Below are 13166 nucleotides of genomic sequence, written 5' to 3' on the forward strand. Positions count from 1 at the left end.
AAATGAGGTCAGAGAGTCTGGGGTGGGGGTGGCACATTTTGAAGGGGCCTGTAGGGCACTGTAATAGGGGATTTGGCTTTTATTTCGAGATTAAGTATTGACCAGTTTACATCTTTTCCTAAGCACAAATGCCCCTAGGACAAAAACATACCTTGGGTCACACTAATAGATAATTATGAAAGCATTTGTCAGATAACACATAGCTTGATTGATAGGTTGGAACTAGGGCTTCCTGCCTGTGCTAAAATGATGGGGAAGGCTCAGAAAGGCATGCCTGGAATAACTAAGCCCATGTTCATCTAGCTCACGTGCATTTATATCTCTGAGTTGAGAATGTGTTGAAGCCCTAGTTTAAATTTCTTTTAATTATCGATTTGCATATGGAGCATCCCGATTGATAGGACGTGAGAGTTGTCCTCTCCCTCTCTGGTAGGGCAGCCTCAGGAGCATTCTGGGAGGGAAGGGGGAGAGAGAAGGAGCATCTGAGGAGGAAACTGGCATCCCAGCCTCTGCCAGTCCCAGGAGTGGAGGGGGCAACACCCCTTGTCTCCTCCTCCGCTGGAGATAAACTTTCTCTCGACAGTGTGAGGGGGAAGACTCAGACAAATGAAGGCATTTAGGTCTGTTGTTTGCTTTCTAGGAGTTGCATTTGGTAGCCTGCAGGAAATAATTTTCTCTATAGGTTAGTCTGGAAGGACAGAAAGGCGACTTGTGTTGAGAGACTTGGAAGCCTGGAGGAGGGTGGCAGTTGCAGTTCCAAATGTTATTGGCTGGACAACTCATTCTTGACCCAGGTCTGGGAAAATATTTTTCTTTTCAAAGAATGTGTTGGAAGTCTCTAGCTTTGCTTATCTGATGTTGCTTTAAGGAGAGAAAAATGTCAACTTTGTGTGTGTCTTTAGGAAGTCCTGGGAAATAAACTTCTCTGAGTCAAAATTAAAGGTTCCAAGTCAAGGCCAAGAGTTTTCCTGGGAAATCACCTTGTTCATCTCTCTGTGACCAGGTAAGACTGAACTCCTTCAGTCTGGGGAGTGAGAGTCGAATGTGTGTGTGTGTCTGTGTGTGTGTCTGTGTGTTAATGTATGTGTTGTAGTCATCTACCCAAATTCCACAGTCTCCCTCACTGGGGAGGACTTCCTATATTCAAACAAAGTTTCTCTTGGTTATAACACCTGATAAACACAGTTTTTATTAGAGTAAATAGAAAACAACAGCTCCAACCTTCGTTCAGATGGGTCTGGTTTCATTGTATGGAGTTGAGAGCGATACCAGTCTACACACTGTTATTTGAGACACCCTGACCCCATGTTTTTTCTCTGTGACCTATTATAGTGCCCCAAATAGCATTACAAGCAATTCATTTCTTCTCTCACTGAAGCCTCATTAAGAGACAGGCTATTAATATGTAAATATCGCCAAGATAGGGTGCTTCAGGTGATGCTTTTTGACTCTGTTTTGACCACTAGTTGAGACTGATGAGATCCTTTAGGAATAAGGGCTTTTTTTTTTTTTTTTGCATTCTTTTTTTATTGAAGTATAGTCAGTTTACAGTGTTGTGTCAATTTCTGGTGTACAGCATAATGTTTCAGTCATACATATATATACATATATTTGATTTAATTGTCTTTTTCATTATAGATTACTACAAGATATTGAATATAGTTCCCTGTGTTATACAGTATTAACTTGTTATTCATCTATTTTATATATAGTAGCTGCTATCTGCAAATCTCGAACTCCTAATTTATCCCTTCCCATCCCCTTTACCCCCTGGTAGCCAGAAGTTTGTTCTCTATTTCTGTGAGTCTATTTCTGTTCTGTAGATAAGTTCATTTGTGTCTTTTTTTAGATTCCACATATAAGCGATATCATATGGTATTTTCCCTTTTCTTTCTGGCTTAACTTCACTTAGAATGACGATCTCCAGGTTCATCCATGTTGCTGGCAAATGGCATTATTTTATTCTTTTTTATGGCTGAGTAATAAGGAATAAAGCATAAGGGCTTTGAGATCCTACAGATCAGGGCTTGAATCTTGGCTCCACCATTTAAGAGCTGTGTGATTTTGGCAACTTCTTTAACATCTCTGTTTTATCTTCAGAAAAAAATGGGGGGAAATTCCATTTTTCAACTTTGCCTCAGGATTAAATGAGAAAAAGAGTATGAAACATTTTATTCACTGCTTGGAACATAATAAATATCAATAAATGAATATTATTGTGACCATTAAGTGCTCTGGGACAGAACTTAAGGTGACCAGGGGAGGAATATGGGGAACTGTATGAAAAAAATCTCCCAAGGGAGAAAGGCCTCCAAAAATCTTTATTCCCCTTCCTTGGTGGCTTTACCCAAGACCCCCTGTGGAAGCTGTTTTCAGCAAGCTGAATGAGCAGAGAAGGAAAGATTCAAGGTTGTATTTCCTCTAAGCTCCTCAACTACTTTTTCTCTGACCATTTCCTTTTTCCTTTCTCTCCTCTTTATCATGAATTTCTTTACCTACTACCCAGGGCACACTAAAGGGAGAAACTTGGCTTTCAGCACCAGGCTCCCATCACATGGGCAGTGGGGCAACCAGATGCCATTCTGAGTGCTGCATCAGAGTGGCTGAGACTTGGGCATCAGGGCCCTGGCACAGCCCAGACTCCATTGTGCCAAGGCTCATGCTGCTCGATCATACCACTTCCTCTTCTGAAGTCTGCTGCATCCACAGATTTAGGAACCAGCTTGATGGAAGGGAGTGGGCACTGGGGAGTTTTGGAGCATCGATCCATGCATGCCATCTGTAGCTAGCTTTATATAGTGTAGGGGAAAGGGACAGATCAGGATGGAATGGTTGGCTTTGTTGACTTCGATGGGAAGGAGAGGGACAGGAGGATGCTAAAATTGCCTGGGAGCAGGTGATGACAATTCTTTTCCCCCACTACTTTTCTCCCCCACTACACAAAATTAACCTATTGTTTTTCTGGAGGGGAAAGCAGAGGCAGTCACGTCTGCGGATCTGATGGTCACAAGAGACAGAGATGCCAGCTTGAACTTGTGGATTCTGAGACAATAGAAAAGGTTGCTATTATTGCTGGCTAAGAGAGACAAAGATAAAGAGGCAGGTGCTACTACTGGAGGTCATCAGTTTAGCCTCTGTCTCCACAGGTATGATGAATCCAGGTAGGTGGGGAGCACCTGGGTGGAGATCACGCTTCATCACATAGTACAGGAAAAGGGCTCCGCTCTTCAGGGGTGCCTTTCAAGCAGGTGCATTTGCTCTTTAGTCTTAGGACCACCGAATCTTAGCTCTCCAAATGGAAGTGTTAATTCTCTGCCACACAGGAGATAACTACTCTGCCTTTTTGGTGAAGAGATAACCCAAGATAGAATCCAAGTACAAGCTTGAGATCAAATGGATAGAACTGAGTATTACATTCATCCCTAAAACTCAGCACTCAGCCTTTGTCTCCATTTCTGTATGTTTATTTTTTCACCACTCAGAGTAGGTTTTTTTTTTCACTTCCCTTATCTTTAGGCCTGGCTTCATGTCTCTATCATTACACAAGGTACTCTGATTTTTGTCTATTTCTAACTGTGCCTTCCCTACTGGACTGAGGGATCGTTGAGGGCAAGGTCTGTCTTACTCATTATCACATCTTCTGTATCTAGTTCTGTGCCTGAAGGAAGGCAAGTAGGCATCACCTCAAGACTTCCTCAGGATTGGAGAAGATTGGGAAGCTTCCAACAAAGAAACAACTTGCATTAAAGCTTGGAGTAGCCCATGCTAATGACTTCTCTGTCTTTCAGGAATATTCTCTCTCTATACAGACATGGAGTCAGAATTGTTGTTGGTAAATGATTCAGTAATGGCTCTCCTGGGGGATCATTCAGAAGTTGGAAGGTTTATCCTGGTGTCTACAGTATAACCCGCACCAGGATGCAGCCCCCAGGGAAGCTAGCCTGGACTGGAAAAATTCTAATTTATTCTCCAAGGTGATCAATTTATTCTTGCAACCCTCCAAACCCACTTTGAGAAGGAGAAGGACGTCATATTAAAACTCAGTGGAAAGCATCCCCATTCCCCGTCATTATTTCTAGGGAGGATGTTACTTTTCTTTGGAAGCCTGCTTTCCTGACATTTCTCTCCTTTCCAGGAAGCTGACTGAATCTCTAAGCTCTGGCATGTGCCTCCTGTTTTAGGAGGCTTCCAAAGAAGGTAATTGTACTCAAAGTGCAGTCCACTACTTACATCTTTGGAGGTATTCAGTTTCTAGATCAGTATAGATAACATTGTTCTCTCCCCTCCCAAACTTGCTCCTTTGGGGACCATCAGCGTCTTCTGTGCCTGGCTGTAAGGTGACTTGTGGTTCTATCCAGGAAGAATAAATCCTATCAGCTTGCAATGACTGCCTTTGGGCTTTCTGGTAGGAACTTACTGCTCAGTCAGGATGGAATAAGAGGTTGGTGTTAGTGTGAGGAGAATATGTTCACATTTCTGTACCTTCACTCCCTCCGCAGGTGATCTTGGGAAAACCCCTTAACGTCTCTAGCCCTCAATTTCCTGTTTCTACAAAGAAGTAAAAGCAAGTGCTGTACCTGCCTTGCAGTGATGTTGGAGGCGTTACTTTGGGGACAGTGCGCTACAGTGCGCTGTGCGTGGATTTTAAGTTCACTCTTTCAGGCATCAATTCAAACCCCAGCTCTCCCCTACTTATCAGCTTGGGAAGTAATGACCTTTCTGTGGCCATGAGACAGGGATAGTAAGACATAGCTTTAAGAATCAGCGTGAGGATTAATTGTGGCAGGACGTTCCCTCAGCAACTGTTTGTTTCAAACACCAGCCCATTTGCCCCTGTCACTTGCACTTGAATTTCACTAACTCACTCTGTTTGGTACAGAATATCCACAGTTTTCGTTTCTGGGGATAATTTATCAAAAATGTTCAGGGCATTCGACTGTGTTCTTCTTGTATTCTTTTAGAAAGGAGATTTTCTTGGACTCATTATTTTTCTATAGACTAAATTCATATACTCTATAAATCATAGAGATCTCAAATTCAAATATCTATAGAGGCCAGGTGACAATATAAATGAATTAGCCCATGTGTATGACATTAGGGAATAGTGGGGCTTGTGGTAGACGAGTGTTTGTCCATCCAAAGGCTTTCAGAGTCAAATTAAAACAAACAAACAACTAGTTAAATACTTTGCAAGACAAGTAGCCTGATTTGGCTCCCAGGAGGCTAGTCTGAGACTCACGTTTTACTGCTCTCAGTCATTTGGTCCGTCCTATTTTGGGAGAGGATACGGAGTGATGGGGATGCCTACACTTGGCTGGTGAATATGTAATTTGGTATGACCTCTTTATAAGACAGTTTGACATTATTCCATAAAGTTAAACACTCACTTTCTCTCTTTCTTTTCAATTGCACTGCTAGTGAATGACTAAGAGACACTTCTGCACATGTGTATCAGGATATATGCATAAGAATATTCATAGCACCATTGTTCAACAGCAAACATGTAAACAAGTCAAGTAGCCACTGACGGAGAAGTGGGTTAGTAGATTGCAGTATATAGTCACTCATATAATGGATGGTTATCTGGCAGGTAAAAAGGAATATATTACAGCTCCACACAAGGATAAAAATGAAATTTAGTGATATAATGTTATGTGAAAAAGTCAGACACGAAGAAATTATGTTGCATGATGCCCATTTCATAAAATTAAAAAAAAAGAAATAAAATAAAACTGATGCTCTTGAGAAATACTTCCTTCAGCCTGGTGTTATGGGATGGGGGATGGGGGAGGGGGTGGGGTGCGAGAAAACCACAACGCTGCCAGCTACTGACAGTGCAAGTCTGCGTCAAGGTTCTAATTTTTGCTTTGTTTGTGAGCATGCGGTTGCTTGTTACATTATTTAAAGATAAAACAAGACAAGATAAAGTGTTCCTTACACCTTTCAGAATGTTGTCAGAAACAAATGAGTACTTTAATGTAAAAGTGCTTTGTAAACTCTAGTGTGCAACACAAACGTAAAAGGTTATTATGATAAAAGGATCATGAACGTTGGTAGCTTGTGGCTAAATTCCTGGGATATTGTGAGTCATCCATTTGGTGGATTGTGTGTGTCTTTGGGGAATTCGTAATACCACACTCACTTCTTCTAACTTCTCGCCATTTTCTCCCCTTCACTCTCTTCGTTAGTGCGTATGATGTCAGGGAAGTGGCAGACATACTCAATCAGCCAAAACAAAGGTGAAATTATAAAAGTAAACCTCACGTGTAATCGTACATGCTCCTTTCCTCCTCACACACATACATAAGTGTGCACACGCATACACACACACACCCATGCACATCTATACCACAGCCGCATGCACCCTGAACAAGCCAGCAATGACTTCCAGGTCATCTGCAAATTTGCGTTTTTGATGCTCTTCTTTTACCCTGTTAAAGCAGGTGATAATCATGTTCAGAGTAATTAATGATTGATTCCACTCCCCTGTTTTTTTCCTTGGTTGTGACAAAATGGCCATGCAAAAAGTTTTTTATATATATATATACACACTAAAAATAAAGGGCTGACTTTAGGTGAGAGAGTGCATTTGTTAACAATCTATCAGGCACCTATCATGTGCCAGGCGCTGCCCTAGGGTCTGGGGGGATGGACGTGGATATTGTCAGCCTCCATCCTAGGGGAGCTCACAGGCCGGTTGGCAAAGGGTTAACCTAACTCAAAATGGTGACACATCCTGGCTAAAGTGTCTCCTCAGTGTCCTGCAAGAGCAGGGGCAGGGGAACCTCACTCAGTCTGCCGTGAGAGCAGGCATCCTGGAGGAGGTGGTATCTGGCCAGAGAGGAACTGGAGTTGGAAAGTTGAAAGGGATGGACAAGCAGGGTGCGGTACATCCTGCACCTTGGGGAAAAGAGAAATGAGAGAGAGGATTGCTATTGGGGTCCAGTGGGAAACTTGTGATGGATGGAATGGACTGTATGTGTGCTGAGGGGACAGGCAGGGATGAAAGAGGCAGTTAATGAATGGCCTTATTACGAGGACTTTGGATTTTATCCTAAAGTCAAGGGGGAGTCATTTAAGGATTTAACCAGGAGAGTGATAGAAGCAGGTTTAAGTTTTAGAAAAATCACTCAGGCAACAGGATTGAATTGTAGGGGAAGGCACCAGAGGTGGTGAGACCATTAGTGGCTGTTTCTCTATTCTTTTCAAAACATCACTGCTCCTTTGGGTCATGCAAGGGAGTTCACCTAAAGACGACATCTTTTTTTTTCCCCTCCTTGCTTAAAATATCAGGTATGAGACTGATTGTCTGAGGAGCTGGGAGCCCAACAGTGGAATTCTATTCCAAATCTTCCACTGCTTTTCAAACTTGGACAACTTCTACGTCTCTGGATCTCAGTTTTTTCTTCTATTAAATAAGGAAAGGCGTTTGCGATGCTACATCTTTCTTCTGGAATGAATAAGATGACAGTTGTTCCTGATGGCCTCTGAGTTTGCTAGAGACTAGACTCGCCCACGTGCCATTTATTATTCATCTTTTGGAGAAACATTTAACAGTGTGCTGAGGAAGGGAAGACGTCTGGGTACTCTCTGCTCCCCCAGCCAGGTCACAGAGTCCCTGTTCCCTTCCTGCCTCTCCCGACAGCTTCTGCTCCTGGCTCTGAGAACTGTGGGTTCCCAGTGCTTTGTGAAGTCATGTCTCTTCTTTTTAATGAGACTAATGGTTAATTAATGAGTCTTTGGCCTCACTAAGTGAAACAAGTCTGGGAAGAGCTTATTCTGCTTCACCAGTCCCTGGAGCATGGATCAGGGGACAGGAACTTGAGTTGGTTCTTTGGCTTTTCTACGCTATTTGGAAGAAGCCCTCACTGCTTCTGATCTTTTCCCCAAATGCCTAATCTTATGATGTTGGCCTCATTTGCCGTGGCTGTGTTGCCCACAAGCTTTCCTACTCAGAGGGGGCTTCCCGGTCACATCCAAGCCCACCAGCTGTGATGGTAGCCATGGAAACCAGACACCTCAGAGTGCTTCCCCCAATTCTATTAAGTGGCACAAACTCCCATCTCTCTGGGATAGTTTAGAAGAAGTTTCCATGGAAGCCGGAGAAGAGACAGGATGAATCCAGATCCTCCTGGTAGCCTGAGGATCCCTGTGTTGAATTCTTTGGAGCCAAAATGATAGAGTGATTGGAACAGAAGACTGATTTTCAGAGAAAACACATCTAATATTTCTGGAACAGTAACCATGGGCCAGGCACAGTTCTAAAGTAATTGACTTACATTAAGTCATTCAATCCTTACAGCAACCTTGCTATGGTCTGTGCTTTACAAATTAAGAAATTAAAATGCAAAGAAGATAAATGACTTGTCTAAGGCTACTCAGCCAGGACATAGCAGAGCTGGGTTTAAACGTAATTTCCGCTGCATGGCACGGCCTCTGGTGTCCCCTCAGGGGCCTAAGACCATTGAAAAGACCTCGAGATCGTTCGGCCCAGTTCCCTGTCTCCAGGCAGTTAAGGTTTTATTTTGTATTTCTCCTTCCCTTTTTGCTTACAAAGTAATAGGGACTTAGGGGATTAAGTTATTTGTCAAAATATGGAGACATGAGACAGGTGGAGGGAAGGGTGCTCCCTCTCTAGATGGTCAGGGGACCCCCGCTCGCTGCTTGCTGGCTGTGTCCCTTTTATCAGAGGCCAAACAAAACATACTCTTCTGTTCTCTGCTCAACCGTCCTGCTTTTCCTCCCACTTGAGATTCCACTTCATTTTCTCTGACTTTTGAAGGCAGATCACTCAGGCCCAGCTCCGGGTCTGTATTTTGTTATACAGAAAAGTTTTTTAAGGACCTGCATCTCCCCCTTTATGGCTAATTGGCTTTGACTAGGGCACAAGAGGCAGCGTTTCTGTGCTTCCCTCCGGCCCACGACCTGGCCTCTATGGGGCAGCAGCCCCCGCATCACATGCCAGCATCCAGCCATCCAGCTGGAGGGGTCGGCTTGGAGAGAGGATGCGTGACAGTGGGAGGGAGTGAACCTGAATTATGATGGAAGAATGCCCAGTCAGATGTTTACCACCCGCCCTCCCATCTGTGCTGCAAATCAGAGACAAGTCCTGGCAAGTTCAGAGGCACGCGGGATTGAGACGTAGTTATTTCTCTTCCTGCTAATTCAGGGCAGCTAGGAATCCGCTTTCTAAAGACAACAGCCAGCCTGCCTCTCTGCTATCCGTAGCTTTCTCAACCCTAACCTCGGCTTCCCTACACACGTACTGCACACACGTGCGCGTGCACGCGCACACAGCATGTTTTCAGCCTGATCTTACCACTCATCCCTCACTGATGGGATGCCATCAATCTGAAATGGTTGACAAAGCCATCATCTTCCAGTGTTCTGTGCCCAAAACTGCATCACTGATGTCCCCCAGGTGTCCCTCTCCTGTCGAAGCCAGCCCAGGGGCCCGGAAGCTGAGGATGCCAGAAGGCTGCAGGTCCAGTGGTGGGCCACCTGGGTCCTCGACTCTCTCTCTTCCCACCATGGTCTGTCCCTGGGGCATGGTCACCAGCACGAGAGAAGAACAGGAGAAACTGAGTCTAGTTAATTGTGCTTTGCACGCGGGGGCCTCTCTAGTTTATGATGCTGAACCAAATTCACAAAGAAGAGCTTTAAGTACAGAAAAGCTGTGATAACAGGTGCAAATATGCCCTTTACCCTCCTCCGCACCTAATCCATTAGCAAGTCCTTCCAGTTCCACCTCCAGAATTGCTCTTTTTCTAAGTCTTTTTTTTTTTTCTTAAATGGAGGTACTGGGGATTGAACCCAGGACCTTGTGCATGCTAGGCAGGCACTCTAACTCTGAGCTATGCCCTCCCCCAGAATAGCTCTTAAATCCATCCACTTCTTTCTACCTCCCCTGCCCCAACTTAATCCAAGTCACCATCATCTCCCATGTACTGCAAGAGTCTCCAAATTGATCTGCCACCATTGTGGAACCCCCTCTGGTTCATTTTTCACACTGATAAAGTGACCTTTTCCATAAAGCAAATCAAGTCACTCTTGTGCTTAGCAAGCTACACTTGCTCTTAGAATAGAACTGACCTTCTCAATGTGGCACCCAAAGCCCTGTGTCCTCCTGCCCCGTCCTGGCTTCTCCTCTCATGTGTCTCATCCTATGTGCTCCTCCCATTACCCACCAGCCACGTGGCCTCCTGTGAGGTCCTGGAAGAGGCCCAGCTTGCTCTTCCTTCTTCCCAGCCCTCTCTTCCCTCTCCTTATCACATGGGTTCCTTTCCATCCTTCAGGTCTCAGATCCATTGTCACCTCATAATAGCGCTCATCCCCAACCATCCTATCTGTTGTCCCATTTCCAGCCCCCTTCTGTCAGATCACCCTGGGTGCACCCTTCAGAACATCCATCACCATCTAAAATTGTCTTAACTTTTGGTCTACTGGCAGTTGTCAGGCTCTTTGATTATTGTCTGTATCTAGAAATAAACTTGAGAAAGCCAAGGTCAGTTTTTATTTGCTTCACTGCTAAGTCTCTTAGACCTGGAGCTTAGGAGGCATATTTGTTGCATGAATGAATGAGTGAATGAATGATTCTGGACAAGTTAAAATTCTCCAATTTGGAGGGTTTTGGAATTAATTTAAATCCATTAAATTTTGTTCATCCATTATAAAAGCCAAAATGTTGCCCACGGCCCGTTTTGTGGTTGTTGTTATGAAGTTCTGTAGGGTCTGGAGATGCACTTGCTCTGTGTCTGCCTGAGCACCTCTGCCACTCGCCTTAGGCACCTCACCACCTCCCTCACCTGTGGACTTGATTTCCTGCTTGATAACACTTCTTGTAAGAAAAAATGAATTTGTTTCTGACTCCAGCAATGGGCATGATTAATGTGCTCTCCTTTCAGTTCAGGACCTCAATTTAAATCCTTTCCTGTTCAACTCGATCAGGCGAGGTTGCATTCTGAGTCTGTGCTGAAACAAATCCTTGCACTTGCAAACAGTCAGTTACTCCTTGAGGTCTCTAAGGGGAAGGGAGCATCCTTGTACGGTGCTGGGTCTGGGTCCACACGGGCTGGCTCCACAGCCTGTCTCGTGCCATCGACCGAGGGTTCCCAAGACGGGGGAACTTGAATTTGCTCTTCATTGCCATTGCCCACAAACCTCAAGTGGATTTCACAACTTCTCCTTCAGTTGTGGCCTTTTCTTTCACCTGCTCCTTGTACTCTGTTGGCACACATCTCTGGTTCAGGTACAAAAAGTATCTGAATCATAAAATACATGAGATTCAGGGAACTTACAGGAATGTAATGGAACATTCCAGCAAGATGTCATCTCAGAGATTTAGTCCAATCTCCATATTTGCAGTCATGTTGTACTTTAGTCTGGAGTTAGACTGCCTGGGTTTAAATTCCAGGTGAGGACTCTTGGGAAAATTACTTAGTTTCTCTGGACATTAGTTTCCTCATCTGTAAAATGGGAATGATAACAGTAATCACCTCATAAGGTTATTGCAAGGATTAAATAAGATAATACATCTTTATTCAGAGCAGCTTTAACACTTTTAGCTACCTCTGCCATGGCTATAGAAGGGGAAACAGAATGAAAAATCACCAAAAGTCATTCTGTTAATCAGAGGCATGATTGGAATATAAGCTCCATTAGAGCAGAAATAGTCTGTCTGTTGTTATGTTATGTCTTCACCTCAGTTTCAATACCTGAAAGATGGATATAAAAGCACTACTCGCCTCAACAGGTTGTGCTAATAGTTAAAGTACCCCCAGATATGCACTTCTTAGTGTGGTACTTCACACACATCGATCATTCCAAATTTCATGATTGTTATCACTATTATGACATTATTTTTGTTATTTTGTATTATTTCAATTGTTATGTTAAGTGTCCCAGAACTTAGCATGGGGCTTAGAATCCAGTAGACTCTCAATGAGTTTGTAACGAATGAAGAGATGAACAAGACAGAGAAGCCACTTCCCCTGACCATGAGTTCCATGGTCTTTCCTCCACATCGCATGGCTTCAGGCCTTCCAATATGGCTGCTACTCCACAGTTAAGTTGGCTTAACTCAGGGTTAAAATATTACTTAGCCACCTGGATCTCCCAGGCATTTCCCCTGGTCCTGTTCTCTAGCTCAGAAGCAAACCTTTGCTTTGACTGGGGGACATGCCTCCGTCAGCTTCTGGTGGAAAACTAAACCTGTGGCCATCTTCCTCACCCCCTCCTACTGCCTTCTGTCTTCTAGAAAATCCCTTCTGCCCTCTGCTCTATTTTGTGCATTTGGTTGGAGGCTCTTGATTGATTCTGATCCGTAATTATTAAAACTCTTGTCTCCTTTTTATCTTTATTTTTTTGTTTCCCTCTTGATGAGCCGATACCAGCATGCCCTGTACCCCCATCTCTCCCCCAGGTTCTGCTAGATAGAGGGTATCACTACATCTAGGCCGTTCTAGCTAGCACTGACCAAGCTCTGCCTTCCCGGACACTCACCTGAATCTTCTCTGTTTCCTCTATGTGTCCTTTTCTCTCTAACCAGGTACCCATTCACTTCACAATTTAACCCTACAGCATCACTCACGGCCCCTATCTAAGCTCTCTCCACACTCCTCTGCGCCTCGATATCACTTTTCTCCCAAATTCACAATTTGCCATGTGCATGGGGAATAAAAGGCAATCCCCATCTGGCTCTGGGAATTTTTCAGAGATTCTCACTCAAAATATTTAAATTACTTAAAATCCCATTATTTACAGTCACTTTGTGTAAGGAGAGAATTGTATTATTTGGTTCTTTCATTCTTTTTAACTGTCTACATTGCTTCGGAGGACCAATGACAATGATATTGTTTGGGAACTTGCAGAATCGTAGGCCCCACTCCAGAACTACTGCATCAGAATCTGCATTCCAGCAAGACCTCAGCTGAGTCACAGGCACGTTAAAGTTTCTAAAGCCCTGCTCCACCCAGGTTTCTCAAACTTCGCTGTGAATGAGATTCTCTGGGTTCTTGTTAAAAATGTAGATTACTGGGTTCCAAACCCAAAAAATTGACTCAGTAAGTCTGAGATGGCACTCAGACACTTGCCTTTCATCACACACCCTTTGGGTGGCTCTGATCCAGCTGAGGATGACACTTAGAGAAACACAGACACCAGTCTGT

General features: G+C 44.0%; 1 long non-coding RNA gene across 1 annotated transcript in view; it reads left to right on the plus strand.

The window, feature by feature from the left end:
- The first annotated feature begins 875 nt into the window (after positions 1-875).
- Positions 876-13166, plus strand: part of LOC116659428 — a 62991-nt gene continuing 50700 nt past the window's right edge. The window contains exon 1 of the long non-coding RNA XR_004314818.1: positions 876-1003. This is a non-coding gene — a long non-coding RNA (uncharacterized LOC116659428). The remainder of the gene's footprint in view (positions 1004-13166) is intronic.

This window comes from Camelus ferus, chromosome 23 (assembly GCF_009834535.1).
Source record: "Camelus ferus isolate YT-003-E chromosome 23, BCGSAC_Cfer_1.0, whole genome shotgun sequence".
Classification (NCBI taxonomy): Eukaryota; Metazoa; Chordata; class Mammalia; order Artiodactyla; family Camelidae; genus Camelus; species Camelus ferus.